The sequence below is a fragment of the Pholcus phalangioides genome, unplaced genomic scaffold, assembly GCF_987345545.1.
Source record: "Pholcus phalangioides strain wild (caught in Gottingen) unplaced genomic scaffold, Ppha-v1.0 ptg000024l_1, whole genome shotgun sequence".
Lineage (NCBI taxonomy): Eukaryota > Metazoa > Arthropoda > Arachnida > Araneae > Pholcidae > Pholcus > Pholcus phalangioides.
The window spans coordinates 18,109,452-18,121,521 of record NW_028301616.1 but is presented as its reverse complement, the minus strand read 5'-3'; the positions used below and the strand labels follow the sequence as shown (position 1 = coordinate 18,121,521).

At 42.3% G+C, this 12,070-nt stretch overlaps 1 protein-coding gene across 1 annotated transcript in view; it reads right to left on the bottom strand.

Annotated features, from left to right (window-relative positions):
• The window catches only part of LOC149068887 (uncharacterized), a 42,431-nt gene extending 34,012 nt beyond the window's left edge, over positions 1–8,419 (bottom strand). The window contains exon 1 of the mRNA XM_089250858.1: positions 8,304–8,419. The gene's annotated coding sequence lies outside the window, so the exon portion shown is untranslated. The remainder of the gene's footprint in view (positions 1–8,303) is intronic.
• Positions 8,420–12,070: the final 3,651 nt, after the last annotated feature.

The window sequence follows — 12,070 nt, the reverse complement described above, 5'->3', positions numbered from 1 at the left end:
AGAGCATGGTCAACAGGAGAGAAGGACGGAGCCAAGGACAACGGAGAAAGAGATCCAGAGATCGCTGAATAAAACTGGAAACAAAAAAGCGCCAGGCCCAGATGGGATAACTATACAAATGCGAAAAAAGATTCACGAGGCATACCCGGGATTGTTCACTGAGTTATATAACAAGTGCCTGGATCAGGGTAGCATATCGAGGATTTTCAAGATTGGAAAGATAGTATTGATACCCAAGCCAGGGAAGGAACAAGAAAAGTTGGAATCGTACCGCCCGGTGACACTACTATCACATACGGGAAAAGTTCTGGAAAGAATACTGGTGACTAGGACTGTCTATCATCTGGACAAGAAAAAATTCTTGCATCCAAACCAGTACGGATTCCGGATGAGCAGGCCGGCGGACAAGGCGTTGTGCGATGTAATAGACAGTCTACGAGAAAGAAGAGCGAGACAAGAGCATACGGTATTAATATCAGCTGACATCAAGGGGGCATTCAATGCTCTTCGTTACGGAAATCTCAGGAAAATAATCCAGCAACTGCCGATACCAACAGAGCTGAAGCTGACACTGAAAGCTCTCTTGAAGGGCCGAAAAGTTCTGATGGAGGTAGAAGGAGAGACAGTGGAGCATGCACAGACAAGAGGATGCCCAGAGGGATCATGCTCTGGCCCCTCATGCGGAATATAACGATGGATGCGCTGCTAAAAGAAAGATGGAGGGAGGGGGGGGTCAGAGTACAAGCGTTCGCAGACGACCTACTGCTGTTAATCTCGAAGCCCAGATGGGATGATGTAGAGGAAACAGTTGGAGAAGCGCTGGAGACAGTTGCAACATGGATGGATCGGATCAACCTAGAGCCAGCACTCGACAAAATTGGTTACATGTGGTTTAGTACACGAGACAAGCGACCTAAAATCAGGATGAGAAACCAGAGACTCACATGAAGAAAAGAAATGAAATACCTTGGGATGCTGATCGACAGCGACCTGGATTGGATTCCACGTATTCGACAGCAAGGAAAGAAGACCAATACAAACCTACAGAAGATGATGGCCATAGTAGGTCCAAGATGGGGAATTAACCAGAGGACGAAAGAGTGCTCTATAACCAGGTGGCAACCAAGACAGTAACGTATGGAGCAGCCGCGTGGTAAGCTAGCCCGACAGAGAAAATGAAAAGACAGCTCGATACCCTCCAAAGAGGGTTCCTGTTCTTTATGACAAGGGCGTATCACAAAATATCGACGGCGGCAATGCAAAGCATAACAAGAGTACCCCCCCCCCCTTGAGTTTGTATACTGACTTCGTATGCAAATCAGCGAGAATATCCAGACTCAACAGAATGATGACAGTTGGAGAAAGGCTGATAGTACCAGCGGAGGTGGAGGGAAGAGCTATAGGATGGGGCGACCACCCAGCTAACGAAATCCAGGAGCAACAAGTCGTAACGACGGAGCGAGAAGAAACCATCTCATACGAGGGAAGGACAATATTTACGGATGGGTCCAAGACGGATAGTGGAACAAGATCAGCGTACGTGGAGTATCAAGGGGGTGAAAGAGTCGAGTCCTGGAGAGAGAAACTGAGAGAGGAATGCACAGTATTTCAAGCAGAGCTGTGGGCGATCCGAAAAGCACTGGAGCAACGGGAGGATAATTTGGAGATGACCATATATTCAGACAGTAAATCAAGCTTGGAAGCCATCAAGGACCCTTTAACAAGACACGAAGATGCTAGAGCCATAAGAAGAACACTGAAAGAGAGGGGGAATGTTGCACTGATGTGGGTGAGAGGCCATGTGGGCGAACGTGGAAACGAGTAAGCAGATCAGTTGGCGAAGTAAGCGACGAAACTGGAGACAACGTCCCAGGAGAAGAATATCCCTGCGGCAACGGTCAAAAGAATAATTAAAGGCTTATTCATAGTCATCCCAAAAGTGTCCAGTGGAAAGAACGTTACTGGAGTAGGGAAAATACAATCTTCTTCTCCTCGGGCCATGGACCGTTTCCCACCAACTTCAAGCATTTCAAAATTTCCGATAACGAGCAGTGTATATGCGGAGGAGTGGGAAGTCCAATTCACTTTGCAACGGAATGTGTCCGCACCAGTCGATTCCACTTAGTTAAGCCACGGCCGCAATTGGAGAACGAGTGCTTTAAAAGAATGGCCAAGGATGATAAAGCACTTAGGAAAATCAAGGAACTGGTCGGCATTTTGGAAGAGAACATGGAGTGGCTCCATAATAAGCGGACGGGAGCGGCAGATCGAGCGACGAGCGCACCTGCACCCAGGAGAAGGAGTGAGAGGATCAGAAGACGTTAGCAGACAGAACAGGAGACGGGACGACAGGGAGAAGAAAAGGAGGAAAACGACGATCAAGAGACAGACGATCCAGGCTCCGACTTCCAATGAGGACGAGGCGAAGAAGGAGGAAGTCACGAATTAGTCTTTAATTAAATAAGGGCAAAAGCTGTTCCTTGTAGGCAACAGTCCCTTGAAACTATACCGGTTGAGCGGCTGCTCGAGGGGCGGCTGGTCAGGTGTCAGGCAGTTGAATGTATTTTGCGTGTTGTATACTTGATATACAGTCGCTTTCGTGGCCCGGGGGATTTGGGGGACACACACACACTCATACTTCCGGCACAACTCTATAGGTAGTAAATTGTCTATGGCGATAGACCGGAGTTGTGCTCGGTTTGAATGAATGATTGTTGACGCTGATCAACTGGAACTGGTTGCTCTGTGCGAAGGTTCGTTGTTCGGCTAAGATCGTTAGCTCCTCCACAATCGTACGGTCAACCGGGATCCTCGAAGACAGAGTGTGATGGTTAATATTATACCCACCGATATTTCTTAACAATGAGTAGATTTTTGGAAAAAACTGCTAATTTTTCTCCATCTATGAAATCCCGCACGGTCGAATATCGGTCCTTTCGGGCTTTCGGATCGAAACATCTATACAATCCCGAACGGTGGGCTTTCCGATCGAAAGGGTTGGTGGGAATCAAGGGTCTGAGAACAGCCGACCCGATTTTCGATTACGGAAAAAGGTTTTCGCGATGGAAGCGGGCCGAAAACGGCTTGGGATGGGAAAAGAGGTCGCGATCTTTCCTTTCAGGACTGGCAGTTATAATGCTAAGGCGTATTACCGGCGTACGCAATGCGTAAATAGGTGTACGGTAATTTGCAGATCGGCGCAAAATACTCAAGAAAGAAAAAAAAAATTATAATTTCTTTACCGACAAAAAACATAAATAGGAGAAATATTGCAATGCAGTTTGAATACCTAGTTTTCTACGCATTATTGTGTAAGTAAAATTCTAATTTCAAAATTTCTAATTGCATTTGATGACATATTTCTACATAATGTTTTATGCATTTACTCAAACCCTTACTCGTATAAGGCGACGATACGCCGCATTCTTGCGTTAAAATGTCTTTTCAGAATATCCAACTGTGTTTGGCTACATATAACACCATCTGTATTCTATTCATTGATTATTAACCTTCACTCACATAAGACGACGAAAAGTAGCATTCTTCTATTATAAAATGTTTCTTTCAGAATCTGCAACTGTGTTTGACTACTTATAATACCATCGGTGTTTTATTCGAACCTTCACTTACATAAGACGACGACGAAACGTCGCTTAGTCGCTGTAACGCATAAGACGACTTTCATAGTCGCATTTGTCGCTGTAACGTATATCTTTATTTCAGATTCAATAACTGTGTTTTCAAGTCAACGTATCGTTGCATAGTTGTACTTTTTACGTGTAACTTTTCTTTCAGAATCTTCACGACGTTTGACGATATGTTACGAATCGATCTTAGTATTCGTATTTACTCGCATCTATACTCTTGCAAGACGACGTATAATCGTATGATGATTGTAACGCTTTATACACATGTATAACTCTTTTCTTTTTTTTTTAGAATCTTCACAGCGTTTGACGACGGTGAAATGAATATCGTTGGATTGTTCCAACGTCGATATGTTCCCACTGTTTTTAGTAGAGCTCTTCGATCGAGTTTTGATGAAATTAATGGTTAGCACCACCCCCCACCAGTCATTTCCCCTCTCCCTAGGATTTGTTAGGTCCCTTCGAATGGAAAAGGTAGGCAACGCGTTCGGTAGAACTCGATCGATTTTGGATTAGGCTCCGATAAGCTTAGGTCTCGGTGATTAGCGTCGTACTACGTCGATCGGCTGAGGTTGGTTTCCAACTTCGAGGTCTAAATGCGAGCCGATTTTATAAAGGCTCTCCACAGAGAGCACTGAATCCCATCCCTCCCCCTCCCCCGGCGACTGTCTTCGGTGATGAGTTTGAAATTTTTTCTCATATCGATGATAGTCGTTTGGTGGGACTTTTTTTCGACACCTTTCGCGCGGGGCTTATATACCAGATTAAAAATAAGGGGTCATTCAAGTATTACTGCAGCATCAATGGGGAGAGGTGGGGGGTTTCGGGTTTGCAGACTTTTTATGACAAGTGGGAGAGGGGGGGGGCTGAATAAGGCTTAAGAAGGGTTTTCCTGGGAGCAGGTTTCCTGTGCCGCGTGCAACGTGATTCGCCCAGCGCGACACGCCGTCCACTCACCAATAACAAAAGCAGCATGACTGTGTTTTCCTACAGAGCGCAATACGCCTCACGACAGCGCTTTACGTCAGGCGTGATTGGCCGACTGCTTCTGGAGGAGTCAAATGCGTCCTGCGCCGCGCGTTTTGCCGATGTTCTCTTCACTCTCTTGTGCGTTTTCTTTCCTTTCCCTTCAAACTGGAGAACGCAGACGACAGAGTAGCTGATGCCAAGGCCATTTACCATAATATAGCCGCCCTGATCTGATGCGCCACGCTAGGAAAACACAAACGCGTAGCGTGATTATGTAACATGTTTCTGCCGACTCGAAATGGTCTAATTCGGTTCACGCGGCGCAAAAAATCTATTCCTAGGAAAACCTGGCTTTACGTCATCACCCACATTTTATAAAAATATGAGATATTCTTAATGGCTTCTTTACCGGGTGTACTAAAAGACGAGAAGAACCTTTCGCTAGTTTATGGGCACCTGAATTAACATTCTTCCTAATGATAAGTCCTCTATAGAACCACTTTAGCGATCTCCAAATGCCTCGCTTATCCTTTAAGTGAGCTGGAAATGTGTAGCTGGACAATTGTGTCGTCACTCAAATGATCTGTAAGTATGCCGTTGATCACTTGAATAATCTGCAACTATGCCGTAGATCACTTAAATAATCTGGGAATGTTCCGCGGGTAACTTGAGTGATGTAGAACTGCACTGCTGGCCGCTTAACTGCTCCAAAACTGTGCCACATTCCACGTAAGAGATCTCAAAGGGCGGTATTCACCGACATGGTTTGAACTGCAGTCACAATTTTTGGATGGGTGATCGACACGGATTGGTTAAAACCCCGAATTTAACCAATCGTGTCGATCTCCTATCCGAAAATTGTGACTATATTTTAAACCATGTCCGTGAATACCACCCTTAATGTGCCTCAGACAACTTAAGTATTCTGGAATTGTGCCATGACTCTGTAGATTAAATGTCTGTGGTCTGTGAACTTGCCACAGGCCTACTTGAGTGATTTGAAAATGTGTCACGGGCCACTTAAATACTCTGGAATTACGCCACGGGTCACTTAAGCGATCTGTAAGTGGGCCGCTCAGTTTTCATTTCAATATGCGTTAGGAGGGGGGGGGAGTGCTGACGAAAATTTGCTGACAAGGGGGGGGGCGTAACTCCAAAGTATTCAAGTGGCCCGTGACACATTTTCAGATCACTCAAGTAGGCCTGTGGCACGTTCACGGACCACTTAGGTGACCCGTGACACATCTGCAGATTACTTGAATGACCCACGGCACAGTTCCAGAACACTTAAGTTGTCTGTGGCACATTTAGAGATCTCTTATATGGAATGTTGCACAGTTTTTAAGCATTCAAGCGGCCCGCAGTGCAGTTCTACATCACTCAAGTTACCCGCGGAACATTCCCAGATTATTCAAGTGATCAACGGCATAATTGCAGATTATTCAAGTGATCAACGGCATACTTACAGATCATTTGAGTGACGCCCGACACAGTTTCAGAGCATTTTTAAGCGGCCAGCTACACATTTCCAGCTCACTTAAAGTATCATCGGGACATTTAGAGATCGCTAAAGGGGTTCTATAGAGGACTTATCAGTAGGAAGAATGTTAATTCAGGTGCCCATAAACTAGCGAAAGGTTTTTTTTTGTTTTTAGCATACCAAGTAAGAATATTTAATACTAGCTATAATACCCGGCGCTGCCCGGGTTTTCTTCAATGAGGCTTTTTGGATCATGCGATATCTCCCTCTTTCTTTGAGGGATATGCAAACCGTGTCTAAGTTAACCAATATGGCGACTTCCTGCGCGACTCATGAAATAAACAAATCTAGATTTAAAGAAACATAGAAATGAATATATACTTTTCTTTCCTTTTTTAATATATTCATTTTTGCTATGTATTTCTATTCCCCCCCCCCCCCCCCCCGCAAACTTCAAGTTATCTATTTCTGCCTGTTTCAGCTTTCAAAAATGCTTATTTAAAGCTGTGGAATTTTTTCGATGTACTTTTTACGGGTCCATAATTAATTTTAAAACAACCTAAACTATATGAATTGATGCAGTTGAATATCGAAAGATAAGACGGAGACATTAATTTTCATGCTTGAGAAGATATAAATAAAAAGTTGAAATCAATGTTATTACATGAATACCCAACTCAAAAGTAGGTCCGGCTAATTAATTACTTCATATTCAATCTCCTGGGCTTCGTATATCTCTAAGCAAACACAATATTTCAGAAATCGGGAATTCTATACAATTTTTAAAATTATTGATGTGGCTGAAAACCCCACCAAATTTCAGCATTTCTACAGTAAAATCGGCAATTTTAACAGTGATTTCTATGAGTCTCACCCTTTTCCTGACCCTCAAAGCGATGCTGATGATGATTATGACGTCTATTCAAAAAGCCTCATTACTGAGAGTATTGAAATGTAATTGTATTGAATAGTAGTATTGTGTAGTATTGAAAGTATTGGCAAACCATTATAAAGGCATAAACTATTATACATATACATATACTAACAGGATTAAAGAAGTGACAAACAATTGTAAAGGCATATACACGTCTGAAACGCATTGCTAGGGGACCACGGTAACCAAAGTAAACGTTCGGAAAGTGATTGTTGAGGCCCAAAAACCATTGTTGCCCTACAGTTTTTTGCCCATTTGGGGCACTTACCCTACTGTGTAGCCTATCGTAGCCTACTAAAGTAGCCTATCGTTTAAGTCGGGTCCCATTTGGTATATATGCAAAATTTTGCGACGATCCATCTAAAATTGTAGATTTGTATAGAGAACATATATACACACAGACACACAAACAGACAGAAAATCAATTTTATATATATAGATTTTTATAAAGGGTGGTTGAGATAACGTAAGCATTATTAAAACCGCCCCCTCCCTGTCATCAAAAGTCAGAAAACCCAACCCCCCCCCCCATCGATGCTTACGTAATACTTGAATATGACCCCCCATAGGACAATTTATATACTCTGAAAGTTATCTTCGTTCACTATTTTAAATAAAGAATTTAAAAAACGGGACAATTTTTTTGTATGAAATCGAAACAGACAAAAGCATAGAAATGTCTCATAAAATTCGGCACGCATGGTCACGCCAATCCCGCTGTAAATTAGAAATACGAATTTTTCGTCGAATTGTTTAAGTTCTAAGACATTTTACTCTGGTCCTCGTATTCAGAAAAGTATGAGAAACGCTGACATATAAAGCCTCGTGTTTCTGTTTGCAGTTTTTCGCAAACCGTTTACGTTTTCGGCAATCAGGGGAACAAATAGAGCGCCGGGAAAAGTTCTAAAACACTAAACTTCAATTGTGCAGCGCGGAGGAATGAAACAAGAAAAGCTCTCTTTTTGATCAAAGCTGATTTTTCTGGATAATCACATTTATTGGGACACGCAGTTGCCATCATTGTTTCTCAGGAGCCTGAAAAAAATCGCAGTTGACACCAACAATAAGTGATAGAAAAAGTAGAAACTGAATGGCAGATGTATTAGAAAAGAGCGAAACACACACAGAATTTGGGTGAAGAAAACCATAAAAAGATCCCCCCAATATTGTAAAAAACAAAGTTCCACCGAAGTGTCCGGATTCGGGACGTCCCCCCTATACCGTAATATGCATCAAGAGATAAAACGCTATGGATATAGAAAATGATTATTACCTGTGGGATGTCGAGAAAAATGCTGCTACCACCTTGTTAGTCGAGAGAATCGCGTTGTTGTGATTCCGCTCATGGCAAAGGTCATCGTTTCCCCTTGAATATTTTGCTGTAAGAACCGGATTCTGGTGGTGGTCATTCACCAGCAAACTGTCCTTTATCAGCTTCTTCGTTAGCGAGTTAGTTATCTTACCGGTGGAGACGGATAAAAAAAAAACAGAGAATAAATAATAGGAGACACGACCCTTAACGAAATTCAAAAATCGAAATTCCTTGAATTGATTTTTTTAAATATTTTAAAGGAAGTACATTTTTTTTTTTTAAATTTTAAAAACGACGTAAAGGAAAAACAATCCATACATAGGAGAAATATTTTGCGTACCGGCGTACGCGATGCGTAAATAGGTTTACGGTAATTTACAGACCGGTGAAAATACATAAAAATGAGAAATACTGCAACATCGTTCCCCTCATCAGGGCCGTCATTTCAACATTTTCGGGGGGGGGGGGAAGGCAAACGTTTTCCAGAGGGAGGGCAAAGCACATGTACTCAATGTATGTATATACACTGAAGAGCCAAAAAAACTGTCACACCTGCCTAATATCGTGTAGGGTCCCCGCGAGCCCGCAGAAGTGCCGCAACACGACGTGGCATGGACTCGACTAATGTCTGAAGTAATGCTGGAGGTAATTGACACCATGAATCCTGCAGGGATGTCCATAAATCCGTAGGAGTAAGAGGGGGTGGAGATCTCTTCTGAACAGCACGTTGAAAGGCATCCCAGATATGTTCAATGATGTTCATGTTTGGGGATTTTGGTGGCCAGCGGAAGTGTCTAAAGTCAGAAGAGGTTCCTGGAGCCACTTTGTAGCAATTCTGGACGTGTGGGGTGTCGCATTGTCCTGCTGAAATTGTCCAAGTCCGTCGGAATGCACAATGGACATGAATGGGTGCAGGTGATCAGACAGGATGCTTACGTACCTGTCACCTGTCAGAGTCGTATCTAGACGTATCAGGGGTCCCATATCCGCCAACTGCACACGCCCCATACCATCACAGAGTCTCCACCAGCTTGAACAGCCCCCTGTTGACATGTAGGGTCCATGGATTCATGAGGTTGTCTCCATACCCGTACACGTCCATCAGCTCGAAGCAATTGGAACCGAGACTCGTCAGACCAGGCAACGTGTTTCCAGTCCTCAACAGTCCAATGTCGGTGTTGTCGGGCCCAGGCGAGGCGTAAAGCTTTGTGTCGTGCAGTCATCAAGGGTACACTTCGGCTCCGAAAGCCCATATCGATGATGTTTCGTTGAATGGTTCGCACGCTGACACTATTTGATGGCGCAGCATTGAAATCTGCAGCAATTTGCGGAAGGGTTGCACGTCTGTCACGTTTAATGAATCTCGTCAGTCGTCGTTGGTCCCGTTCTTGCACGATCTTTTTCCTGCCGCAGCGATGTCGTAGATTTAATTTTTTACCGGATTCCCGATATTCACGGTACACTCGTGAAATGGTCGTACGTGAAAATCCAAATTTCATCGCTACCTCGGAGATTCCCATCTCTCGTGCGCCGACTATAACACCACGGTCAGGCACTTGTTGCGTTATATAGGCGTTGCCGACCGCAGCGCCGTACTCTAATTGGTTCCATATCTCTTTATTTGCATACGCATGCCTGCACCAGTTTTTTTGGCTCTTCAGTTTATATACCATTCTTAGTGTATTTTCGAAAGCCAGGGCCCCCCCCCCCCACTAAATGACGGGACTGCCCCTCATGCTAGAAGCACGGACGTGCTATGTTCTTGGAAAGAAAAAAGAAAGCTAGAAATGGCGTTTAAATGTTTACTCTACCCATGTCACTACCCTATGGAAGTTATTTCCCTAAAATATGTGTTTTGTAACACGTGTTTTCAGTAGGGATAAACATTAATGTTTCAGGCAAAATTTACATTCCAAACAGCTGAGAAAGGAAAAAAAGGGGAAATTTGCACATTCACATGCTTCTAGCATGGGCATGGGGGGGGGGGGGGGTTGATTATATTCAAGAAAGCAAAAAATAAAAATTTGCGGACTGGCAAAAAATAGACAAAAAAGGAGAAATTGTGAACCGGCAAAAAAAATTACATGTACAGGAAAAATAATTTGCTGACAGGCAAAAAAATTATTTTTCCTGTTTATGTATTTTTTGCCGGTCTGCAAATTGTTTTTCTTATTCATGCATTTTTTTCCCGGTAGGTCAGTAGGTTTCGGTGGTGGCCGCTGTGCTGGTCGGGTGGTCATAATGACGGACTCCCGTCGCGAGGTCCCGGGTTCGAACCCCACCGTCACCACAGTGGTGGTCGGCTGAAGTTGGTTTTCTATGGTTCCCAACTTCAAGGCGCGAATGCGTGCCGATTACTCCCCCTTTAAAAAGTCCCGCAGCAGAGAGAGCACAATACCTCTACAAACAGTACAGATGTAATTCGATCGTAACACTTCACTCACTTCACTTCTGAAATGTAGATGGCAGCGCTGATAAATCAAACACAACACTACATACGCACTCAGACTGTTAGGTACACACGCAGTTACACTTCCGGCGCAACTTTCGTCCATAGATGGTGTGATAGACCTGAGTTGTGCTCGGTTTGAAAGAAAGAAAAGTAGGTTTTTCACAGTATTTCTCTCAGGGCCGTCATTTCAACTTTTTCCGGGGAGGGGGGGGCAAAGCACATGTACTCAATACATATATATTTGTATATATATATATATACATATATATATATACATATACATATACATATATATAATGGTATATATATATATATATATATATATATATATATATATATATACCATTTTTAGCGTATTTTCGAAAGCCGGGGGGGGGGCCGCCCCCCCCCCCTTAAATGACGGGCCTGGTATTTCTCCTTTTTGTGCATTATTCGCCGGTCAGCAAATTATTTTTCTTGTTTATATATTTTTTGCCGGTCCGCTATTTATTTCTCTTATTTTTACTTATTTTTGTGGCCCACAAATATTTCTCCCATTTCATTTACTTTTGCCGGTTCGCAAAAGCACGCAAGTTCGCACAGTTAAACAGTATTTAAACTTCTTTTTGAGGAACTCAGTCTCGAAATATGGAAATTTTCAGCTTTTTGAGATCATCAGAAAGATATCTTTCGGGAGCCAACTTTTAGTGTTTCAAAAAAGAGGTATAGTGATGAAAATTATTTGATCAGAGAAGCATAGGGAGCTAATAAGCTAGGCACGCCCTGAGATTATGTATCTACCTCTGTCAATCATATGAAACGAATTGTTGAACTCTTTCATTTTGTTACACATAATTGAATCTTGTTTGCCGGTGCTTTTGAATGAAATATTCAATATACTTTCTTAAGTTAACGAAGTTATCCTGAAAAGTGCAGTACTTCAGGCGAGTTCAGCAAGCTGCTCTATTTTTCAGAATTCGGGAGAACGTTTAAAAAAATTTAATTTTTCTTTCAAAAGTATAAAAATTTGAAAACAAAGGAAAAAAGGTGTAAATAAGTAAATTTTTAATAAATAAGTGAAATTTGAATAAATGAATCAATAAAATTTGAATAAATGAATCAATAAAATTTGAATAAATGAATCAATAAAATTTGAATAAATGAATCAATAAAATTTGAATAAATGAATCAATAAAATTTGAATAAATGAATCAATAAAATTTGAATAAATGAATCAATAAAATTTGAATAAATGAATCAATAAAATTTGAATAAATGAATCAATAAAATTTGAATA